Raw genomic sequence first — 11,413 nt, 5'->3', positions numbered from 1 at the left:
GGGCAAAACAAAAAGAAAGATGGAGGTGCTGCACTTTGTAAACTTTTTTTTCACAAACAATTTTGAATGTCTGTATGACAGTCAGGTTCAATACTTACTGCTGCGTTGGTAAAGTGGAGGCAGGCTGCAAGACGGTTACTGAGGACGCTACGAGGTCCGCTCACAAGTGTTTGTGACATATCGATTGTTGTGAAAAGAGTCTGAGAATCAACGTGTATTACGTTAAAAGTTGTGTTAATGAGGATGCATTCATCCAAACACATTTCAATGAGCTGCTGTTGCATCCCTGCTCCACGTTTGTCACTCATGACCGACTACGGTGGCCGTTTAGGTTCAGTTGTTCTGGTCTCAGCACAAATCGTACTCAGACTGAGGAATCTCAGAGTAAAGTAAAGTTCAGCCTGATTGGAAACAAACAGAGACCACCTCAAAAGATGGGTCAGAGAACGGTTCCTGGTCCTGGACCACGGTCCACTTGGGTGTTTTCAGACTGAATATTTGTGCCAGATTATCGGTGGAAACAAACTCTGGTTCACTTTAAGCGATCCCGAATGTGTCCAGTCTGAATACAGCCTCAGTGGAGTTCACTTGCGTTTAAGTACATCCATTTGTTGCAGCTGATTCAACACTGTAGAGGTTTTCAGGAAAAAGTCTCAAACTTTTCTGTTTAGCTTCATTTGGAAACATCATTTGTTCTTGTTTTCGTACACAGTGTAAATTTTGTTTTTTAATCAAGTTGATAAAATCTTTTTTTTTCTTTGTATTTGTTTATTAGGTTTGCTTATTTATTCATCTATTCGTCATAGGAAAGGTCTCCCATAGATAAAGTTTGATTTGAATTGAATTTCTCTTCTCTTCCAAACCCTTCCTCTGCTGTAAACATTTCTCTGCTGTTTTCAACCCCCCCACCCCACTCCAACCCCCCAATGCTGTACGGTGTGAGGAAGTGAGCTGAATGCTGAATGTTGGCTCCTCATCACATCCTGAAGCAGGAGAAACGTTTTTTCTGCAGTTTGGTAAAATCTCACCTTGCGTCTGCTCTCCTCAGTGTCGGTCCGCGGGTTGAACGGTGCTTCATTCGGCTCACGGGAGCCCCTCTCCTCCTCATCCTCAGCCTCCATCAGTAAAATCTGCATGGCTTTGTTTGTGCTCGCTCTTGCAGAAAAAAGAAAACAGAAATGATTGTCTTCAATGTCGGTACGATCAAATCCTCACACTTTTTCTGCTTTTGTTCGGCTTCCTCATGATGCCGTTGATGTTCCTGATGCAAAAGAGGAACTTTGATCACAGGGAATTTAGAGAACTTAAGGAGCGAAAACAGGAATTTATTCAAAGAGTAAAAAAATTACATCCTTTTCAGCAGATGGTTGTTTGCTATTTGTTCAGTTTTTCTTTATGGTTCAAAAAACAAAATATGAAACATTAACAGAAAAGTTCAGAGCTAACAACTTTTGGCAAAAATCAAACATGGTGTTGATATTAGTCTTTATATTATCTAAATCTTTTAGAAGCCTGGAGAAATTTCAGAGCAAACTACAGAAAAAGACGTAGCTGACCTCCACCACAACGCTGCCATAAGCTGAAATTTTAGGCTGAATCTGAATTCTTCCCCACCTCCAACTGAAGGGGCATTTGCTGGGAAAGGGGTGTCCAAAATAGCTTTTTTAAGGGTAGAGCCAATCGGCTCCCTCCGCCCGTCTGTCGGTTGGGGCAGCCGCATCATACTGTGCCCCAGAGGAGAAACTGGTTTCTTCACATCGCTGTGCTCTGAAGCACAGAAGTTTACATTTAAATGTAAGTAAGAAGTTGTTGTTTTTGCACCAGTTTATAAAGTCATAAAACTGATGTTGTCTGGCAGCAGGGCATTTCAGCCGTCACAATGTGCCCAGAGTTCAAGAATCTGAGCTTTGGCAAAAATGTATCATCTCAACCAGTCAGGGACTTAGCTTTGACCTGTGACACTTTGATAATGTAATTAGTGGGCGGAGTCCAAAACCTCCTGAATTTTATGACATTTTTCTTACCTGCATCAAGACAATAATCAAAAGATCCTCTATAATTGTATTCTTATTTTTCCTCCTCTGATAGCAAGTCATCAAACTGGGTCACAGAGAGACAGAAGTACCGCTGAATGCGCCGTCATTCAGACGCAGCTCCTGCAGTCGATGGTGAAGCTCATCGTACTGGGAGAGTCTCGGAATGATCTGCTGAATCCAGACATGGAGACGGGATTCTGTAGAACTCATCAAAATAAATAAACCAGACCTCTTAACATCATCTTTGTCTTCCATGCTTTATAAATGAGATATACAGTCCATGTGACTTGACAGTAGCTCCTCCCACACACGTTGACAAGCGGCGAGCAGCTAATTTCATGTGCGTCAAAACATGCACGGATTTTGTTAAGTGCATAGCAATTGTTTTAGTCTGTTGTTTTCTGAAACTTTTTTTCTTAACTTTCTATTGGTGACTCAAACTCCAGACTCGGAGGCTGATGTGGAGCAGATCCACTACGGTGAAGAAATGTTGAAGAAATATCTTCGCAGAGCAAAAAAAGAGTAATAAATGCAGAGAAAATTATTGTTTTATGCTCAGATTAACAGCTACACCTGCTACAACTAACAGAATCTTTTGCATTGTAAATGAAGTTTGAATCATTATAAATAATAAGTCATGTTTATCACTGAGGCCTCAGTATGTGGACTTTGCTGCGTAAACGTTACAGACGGCTCACATCAGTTTGCACAGACGCTACACTCTTCAGGTCAGGATGTAGCGTCATCAGGTCATCAGCCCTTCAGCTGATGACCTTTAGGTCACTGCAGACCAACTGTCATTAAACATTGTGTCTGTTTCTGGGTCAGCCATTATTGTAAATTAGGGCTGCTTTTCAATTTCCTCACGCAGATAAAGGAATTTTTGTGACAACGGGAAAGATCTGTTATCCAGGAAGAGTTTTCTGCTTAAATTCTTTACCTTCAGCCTCCATTTGACTAATATTTGAAATATGCTTGTATTGTTATAAAGTATTCCAGACAGATATGAAGATTACATCGTTAAAATCATATCCTGGAAAGTAAGCGAATGTTTCAGGAAGGTATTTACCTGAACCTTTGCATCCCGGCTGCAGAAAATCGGATGTAAATAAACACGACATTTTATCAGTGGCTACCAAGTACCTGTCATATCTTTGCATTGAGAGGAACACAGCGAAGCATTTAAAGTTGGCAGAACTATAAAGATAATCCTTTGAGCATTCTGTCACTTCTGTTGTTACAAATCTGAGACAGTTTGAAATAGGGAGCAATCACAGCTGCTCCGAAACGCTATGGTTGGCGTGTAATCAAGCAGACGGTTTACTGTGAGGAGGCTGTATTGAGCAAAAAATAGTGAACTGATAGATAAGATTGTAGAGCAAAGACATAATTCTTGCCACTATAAACTGTGATAGTGTGCATAAAGCTGAAGTGACAGACAGTTTAAGATAAGTGCAAGTCCACAAAAACATTTCTGCAAAGAGAAATATCATGGAGAAGAGCATGATTGCAGGAATGTGTCTCTGTGGGAGGTAAAGAGCAGATTTGAGTCTGAGTGGGTCTGGGAAGTCATTTCTGCTTCAACCAAAACATCGTACCTTCTGAGCTGGATTATAGATTTAAATAAAATCTTATATTGCTATGCTTTCTGTCTGGTGATCGGTGGTAAATTGCTATTTTTCTACCAAAAATTTGAATTCAAATTAGAATTTCAGTGCAAACAATCAAAAATGTTTGAAACAAATTGAAAACAGCAAACTGTTTTCAGCAGAAAGCAGTCTTTTGTAAACCTATTCATCCGATGCATGTGAATATATTTCACACAGAAACACTCGATGAACACTCGATCATCTTTCGAACTTGTTAGAATGATGAACAAACCTGAACCATTCATTTATGGGTATATTTTCCTCATATATGCATTAGAAAAGGATTATAAAGGGTTTGCTTAGTTAACCCTTTCACAGCGGAGCCCCAGTGTTTATGTTCTCTGGTTATAGTCGCAGCTGCAGTCCAGCCCAGTCTCAGTAAAATGCGTACATATGCCACGATTTGCAGTCACTGACTGCAAGGACCAGATTGTTTTTGCAACGACAGATAGAACAAAACAGGCATAAAAAGCCACTAAAAAGCCTCAAAGGAAAGCCCAAACAGACATGACCAGTGTGTAGTAGAACACAAAACACACACATCGGCACTCACACTCATCCTAACCACAAATTATTCTATATAGTTTCTGCTTTGTTGATTGTTAATATCCTATCTTTCTGCATCTTTGAGCGAAAATTTGATCCCCACCACATACTTGAAAAGTCACCAAAATGAACACACACCTAGGGAAAATTGAAAAAGAAAATGTTTGCCACAAACCGCTTTTCTTCTTCAGAAGCTGCTGGAATTACATTGATTGTGTTAACAGTTGAAAAGTTACAGCATGTTAAAGATTTAGCGTTAAAGCATCACCGGCGACGCCTCAGGTGTTAAAGGCTAGAATAGATACAAAAACACAACAAATATGTTTTTGTTGACTTCAGTTGATAAACGGTTATTACCTCATCAGAAGAGGAAAATATTTCCACATGTCCAAAAAGATTACAGCTGAAATCAACAAACCCTATTTAAAAAGGTTCTAGTTTGAGGCAGGAATGGACTTAGGAGACATTTCTGTAATTTCAGCTTCACACACAGAACCAAAAAGAGAAGACTGTCCTTGTTTTAGAGAGGTTTCTCACATTCCAGACTATTAGTGTTAAAGGTCTACAGCTTGCAGCCACAATGACTAAGTGATAGGACTGGAGCCAAATCACAGGTCCTAAGCAGGAACAGCATTCTGGGTAATTGCCCATTTTCCTTTTCTTGAGCTGAGGTGACTGTAGTGCTGCTTAATAATCTCCAGATCTCCCTCTGAGGGCAGAGAGCAGCTACACAGACAAGTGGTTATCATAACTTATATTCTTCCATGTAAAAAAAAAGACAGATTTTACACTAAACCTTTTGCAATTGATTAGTGAAGTCTCAGGTTTTGTTTTTTTTTTTATCTCTGTAACAGTGACATCACTGCTGTGCTGAACTAAGGTCAAAACACAAGTGAGGAAACATTTAGCATCATGCTGAGCTCTTTGCATTTTTACAAACTCAAAGTGGATAAAATGCATGTTTGTTCAAGAAAGAAATGCAGTAATGAAGGTTTTCTTCCTGATGTCCTGATTTAAATTGTTGACTAAAACACTTTTTCTGTAAGGTCTAGGTCACATACACAACACATATGCTGCATGTTTTTCGGTTGTCCAGGTCCGTGAAGGGTCATAGAGGACCAGCTGCATCTTAAAGTCCCCCTCTGATGAAAATCCTGTTTTTAGAGTTTCTAACATGTCTGTGTCTCATTTTTCTTCTGAAAGAGAACAAATGTAATAAGAAATAATTTAGTTTTTACATTTCCGAGTATTTCTCCTTTTAAATCAATCAAACTGTCTTGGACAGACTCTGTTTGAATGAATGATCTTCTTTCCATCAACAGCTCTGCTGCACATGCACTAAACCCTCATCTGTTCCTAGTGTCTAGTTCAGGTTCTGGAGAAGAGAAGATGGTATCTTCACATTGACTGCAGTCAAATGAGCCGCCGTTCACATTTCTGTGGTCAAATCAGCATCACTGGATTTTTGGTGTGAGTTTCATCCAATACTTACGGTAGCAGGACTGAGAACGCTGGAAAATCTCCACCAGACTCCACGGAGCTTCTTGATGTGACCACGGAAATGTGAACGGCGGCTCATTTGACCGCAGTTGGAAAGGATTGTAAATCAATGAAAGAGCATTTTGATGTTAGCTTTGATTATTTTATCAAGAACTCTGAGAAACCAATGATTGAATGTATTGATCACAGTCAATAAACATTGGAGAATTAGCTAAAAGAGTCTTTGGTGAACTGGAAGGAGAAAGAATCAGGATTTTGGAGGAAGTTCTGTCCATGAAGATCTTCACTTCCTCGTCCAGCTGACATCCGGATCAGAACCATACAGCTGGACATTACCCAGATTGATGGATGTTTTTATGTAGCAGCTGTGAAGATTTATACTAGCGACACACAGAACTATATTAGACAGGAGGATCAGGGGCGGAGCTCCAAAAGTCACGCCCCCTCAGAGGAGAGCAAACAGAGGCTTCAGATCAACATGAAAACTGACTTTTTAAAACTTCATAATCATAATTAAAACACTACTGGGAACGTCTTTTAAAATCAAAAAAGTTGTCATCACAGAACTGTTCTCAAACTTGTACGTGCTCTAAATATTTGCTCTCCATTTTTAAAGAATTGTCCTTTTGTCTCCAGCATTTCTTTCCTTTGAGGCGTCCTTCTGGTACCTGATGACAGAACAAAAAGAGCAGTTTGTTTCTTGAGTCTCAGCTTCGACCAGACAAAGCACAGATTACAGAAAACACAGGGACAACTTAGGCTGTCACTGCAACTGTAAAAACCGTTTTGTCGGCACTGCTTATTTTCATCTCTTTTGACAGCGATCTTAAATAAGAAACAAAGAAAAAAAACCCATTCAATTTGTTTCTAAAAGAATGTTAAAAATAATCATCTGTGCACAGACTCATTGCTGCGTCTCTTAAACCTTGACTTCTGACCTGTAAAACTGATAGAAATTACATTTTTAAATTGCAAAAGCACTTCTTTGAGCTTGTTCTGAAAAAGAACCTGAAAAGTTTGTGTACTTAAGAGAAAGAACAGATGCTTTATCGCCTAGGAACAAAGTGTCCTTCTAAACAAGATTGAATAAGAGTTTAGCGGCCTTTGAAACGTCTCTTTTGTGCCAAAAGTAAAGGCAACATAAAGCAAAAAACAAGTAGATTCCTGCATTAATGAAAACACAAATCAGAACTGCAATTCACACGTGTATCTACAGGCATGTTATGTTTCATCACTTGAATGTTTGCTGGTACAAAGCCACTCACTTAAGGAGTGTGGGTTTTTTCATTGTCGCTGCCACAGGATGTCATTTTAATTGGCTGCCAACCTTGAAAGGTGTTATGTAAATTGAGTCAGACTGTGAAGCAGAGCAGGAGACAGACACGAATGCAGGAGACGGATGGAAAGAAGGATGACAGGCCCATTTTACTCACTGCATACTCTACATACTTTCAGATGTGATTGCAACCGTATGTGGGTGTTAAACCTCTCAGACCACGGGAGCCGATTGGGCGAACGCCACAAACGTTTGGGAGACAAAGTAGATGTGATCTGGTCTGATTTTCCTGAAAGCTTCAGAGAAGTGGTGGAACGAGGAAGAAGTTCCTGCAGATCTGAACACAGATCATCAGTGAACTGTTAAAATCGTCAATACAATTACAAATATTCAAATTATTCTTTTTATATCAGGGTCCAGGCGGATACTCAATTCTGATTGGCTGCTAAGGGATGATAGACACCTATAAAAAGGAGTTTCAGTCAAAAAGCATGAATATTATTGCTCTGGGATAAACACCAGTTGGTAATGAGACATCAGACAATTGGAATAGACGCGATTCTACTGTTTATTACAAAAGAAAAGACAGTAGAAAAGATCTGTCCTTCAAATGTCTCTACAAAGGACACGAAAAGATCTCTGTCAACAGCATTATTCACTTTAATTTTAAATAATTTATGTCTTTCTGTCATGTTTACCTTCTTGCTTGATATAGAATAAATATGTCTATGAATAACTTTACTATAAATGAATGACAGAAATTGTTTGTTGATCCACATTTAATAATCAGAGTTATTGATGGATATTTCTTCATTCAAAGTGATCTAAGAAACTACTGTGGGCTTTGTTTCTTTGGAACAAACTCTTCTTTCATCATCTGGACAAAAACAAGCAGTTCAAGAGCATCATTCCCTCTGAAATGATGCTTTGGATCACTTGTGAAGATGTTTAGCTAATAAAGCACTTTCCTCGACTGCAGCAGAGGGAGCTCGGTGCAGCCTTTGTATATCGTCACACAGTATATCAATGTGAAACATAACAAGATTTAAGTACTAATAGTTGATCTAATATTAATATTTTGTAAATGACCGTGGTATAGGAAAAAGCAGTGCCATTATGAGATGTTATTGGATTTCAACCTGCAGAGGACCGTTACAAACGGACAGATAGGGTGACAGGCGTCAAAACACGGCTAAAAGTCCATAAATCTAAATTAGGGTCAGGCAGGCAGTGATCAAACATGAGCATGGGAGCATTAGAGATCAGACTTTGGTTCAGACAGGACAGATGTAGATTGAGGCAGGGGGCAGGCAAACAGGCTCAGATTTGAAGCAGGGTCAGGTCAACAGGAGATCAGCTTCAGATAGAAACGCCCGGTGACGTGGTCGAGTGGCACAAACAAGACTTTGCACTGAGTGATTCTCTGTGCGGTGCTTAGGTGTCATGCGGGTGACTGGCATGTGAGTGCGGTGAGTGGCATCCAGGGAGTGTGCACTAGGGTACCTGGGAGATGAAGTGCGTTCAGTATACTCTGGATATGGTGACCAGAAGGGGAGACGGAGCTCTGACTCCCGACAAGGACAGTTCACACTTCTGCATCATGCATTAATGTCTGATAGGACACCTGGTTGGGCATTAGGACACCTGGTTGGGCATTATCACTTTCCTGTTCCGTAGTGGGACATGGGTCACACTCAAGAGGCATGACTTTGACTTCCTGTATTGAGAACAAATGTTAATGAAGCCAAATTAGTTCACCAAATAACCACTAGAGGGCTTGTTACACAATGAAAACCTCCCTGGTTTAAAGTTTTGATCATTTTCATTCGACTTTGTGTTTCTTGTTTTTTTGTTGTCTCTTAGATCTCTTTATATTTAAATGAAGGCCCCACTTCTCTGAGCTGGAACGTAAGTTTAAAGTAACTTCACGTGTAAAAAGAGTTTGGGAAAACTTCATCTTCAGTTGGTTATGGTTCTCATTTATCTAGGTAATGTTGTCTTGAAGTGGAGTCATTGTATCTGGGTTTCATTTCTACTTTCATGAGACGTTGCACCACTCATCCAAGTCTCTCCATCAGTCTTCATCAGTTCATGTTTGGGTCCACAGAATAGTTCATTTTGCCTCAAGAAGAAAGTCCTGCTGTCGTTTTGGAGAAGTTGGACTTAAGCTCCAGTCCTTAGGAAGCAATTTCCAGCTTTTTTTAAACCTTTGCTGCCTCTTAACACACCTGATCCAGGTAATGAGCGGCAGGTAGGGTCCAGTTATAGTTAAGCATAAAAGACACCAGCCGTCGAGTCTGGGAGACAAACGCTAGAAGAACAGGGAGACTTAGCGGGAAAAACAGATGAAGCAAGAACTTTTCTGATCCGAGGTCTGTATTATTTACCGAGTGTAATATAGTGGGGTGGGTGGGTCTTCTGAGTGGAGGCCAAGGCCAGCAAACACTTGTACATGTCCTCAGGCAGTGATGCATGAGAAAGCTTGGAGGCATCAAGATCGAGGAGCTTCTTGCAAAGCCACTCTTACTTCGCATTTCACGCTGTTGCACAAAGGCTGTGAGGTGTGTGACGCAACAAAAACACACAAATCAAATTGTAAAAGATGCTGTGAAACATGTTGTGTACGAGGCTGTCCTGCATCCTGCAGCAGCTGACTCTATTCTGCACTTTTTTATACACACTAAGCATTCTGGCTTTTGTAAAAAAAATGAAAGTGTAATAAATCATTAGCTGTTTTATTGCGTCTTTGGTTGTTTTTAATTAATTTCAGGCTTTGATACGCCCATTCTTTTTGTTCTAATAGCAGAAAAACAAAACTAGCATATGGGGGTTAAAAGACCCTCCAGCTACGACTAAAGGGATGTAGTTTTTGTTTTGGGAATCGCTCTTTGGTTATCACTGCAGGCCAAACCAAAGGTCCGTCTGTTGACTTGAGTTTCCACAGTCCAGATCCTTTTGAAAATGTTGAGCTTGTTGTTGTCAGCCTCAAATGTAGAAGCTTTTTCTTTACTGTCTGATAGATCGGCCTCAGCAAACAACCCCCTGCCCGTCTGGAACACGTCAGTCCTCTGGGCCACTCATGGTGTAGTCTGTGTTATGCTGCAGTGCAATGGGGAGGCTTCAAACATCTGTATTTATTTTGTTTGCAGATGATACCAATATATGTTTTATATAATATATATATATATATATATATCACTGATGACAATTATCCAAATCATATCAAGACGGTTAATGAGGAACCAAGTATTACAAAATGATGGATGGACAAGAAGAAATAATCATTAAATTTAAATACAATAAAGTAATAATGTTTGGTAATTTGTTTCTGAACAGTCAATTAACATAAACAGCATAAAAAAAGAAAATGTGCAAGAAATTGAATTCTTGGGATGAAATATTAATTTAATTATTATCATGAAAACCCCAGAAACGTTTGTAAAGTAAAGGACTGATTCATTTTTAAGCATTCAATAAAGTCTTGTCAAATAATATAAAAAAACTATTTCTTATCAAAGAAGAAATCCCACAATCTAAGGGGCGACAGAACTTTGAAATTACCAAAAAGCATTTTAGTGTCTGTGTCAGGAGTAAAATTATGGAACAATCCAGGTAATAAACACAAGCAATGTCGAAACAATTTTTCTTCAAAACGTTTCACAAAAAAATGATTTGGTTAAAGTATAGAATAAAGTGAATTTCAGGAAAATGTACATAATCTATGTGTGTTAGTGTGAGGTTTGTGACAATGTTACGATTGGTGGTGAACCTGCCCTTACTTACTTTATTATTATTATTGATGTTAACAATCATATGCTGACATATGAGAATGTGTTGTAAAACCAGCAGGAACAGTTAAAGGACTGAACTTTAATGTCCTCCTACGATGAAAATCCTGTTTTTAGAGTTTTTTACATGTATGTGTGTCATTTTTCTTCTGAAAGAGAACAAATGTTATAAGAAATCATTTTGTTTTTTCATTTCTGAGTATTTCTCCTTTTAAATCAATCAAACTGTCTTGGACAGACTCTGTTTGAATGAATGATCTTCTTTCAAAAGTCACGCCCCCTGAGAGGAGATTCTGGAAACAGAGGCTTCAGATCAACATGAAAAATGGCTTTCTAATGAAAATTCTACTTTTTGAGGTTTTAAATGCATTTTACTGTTCATCTATAAAGAACCTCAAAGCGGTATCTTGATCCATTCATACATTTAAGAGTAATCCTCTAAAAACCTGCACTGTCTACAGCAGCCCCTCCCATACCCATGAAAACAAGCGGTTGGAAGCGTGCTGACATAAGATCGATTCCAACAGCTCCTGTAAGAGAATATTTTTTGATTAAATTCTAATTCCATTTAATTCTTATATGTAACCTTTCAATGAAGCTCTGTAGCCTAGTGTGCTC

The 11,413-nt window shown here is 39.2% G+C and overlaps 1 long non-coding RNA gene across 1 annotated transcript; it reads right to left on the bottom strand.

The window, feature by feature from the left end:
- Positions 1 to 747: 747 nt before the first annotated feature.
- LOC118598727 lies at positions 748 to 1,695 on the bottom strand. Its single transcript, XR_004947821.1, has 2 exons — positions 1,557 to 1,695; positions 748 to 1,155 (listed from the first exon to the last, which is right to left on the bottom strand). It is a non-coding gene; the product is annotated as an uncharacterized LOC118598727 (long non-coding RNA).
- Between the last annotated feature and the right edge of the window lie 9,718 nt (positions 1,696 to 11,413).

The sequence above is a fragment of the Oryzias melastigma genome, linkage group LG5, assembly GCF_002922805.2.
Source record: "Oryzias melastigma strain HK-1 linkage group LG5, ASM292280v2, whole genome shotgun sequence".
Lineage (NCBI taxonomy): Eukaryota > Metazoa > Chordata > Actinopteri > Beloniformes > Adrianichthyidae > Oryzias > Oryzias melastigma.
The sequence above is the reverse complement of the archived record's forward strand: the minus strand, read 5'-3'. Positions and strand labels throughout refer to the sequence as shown.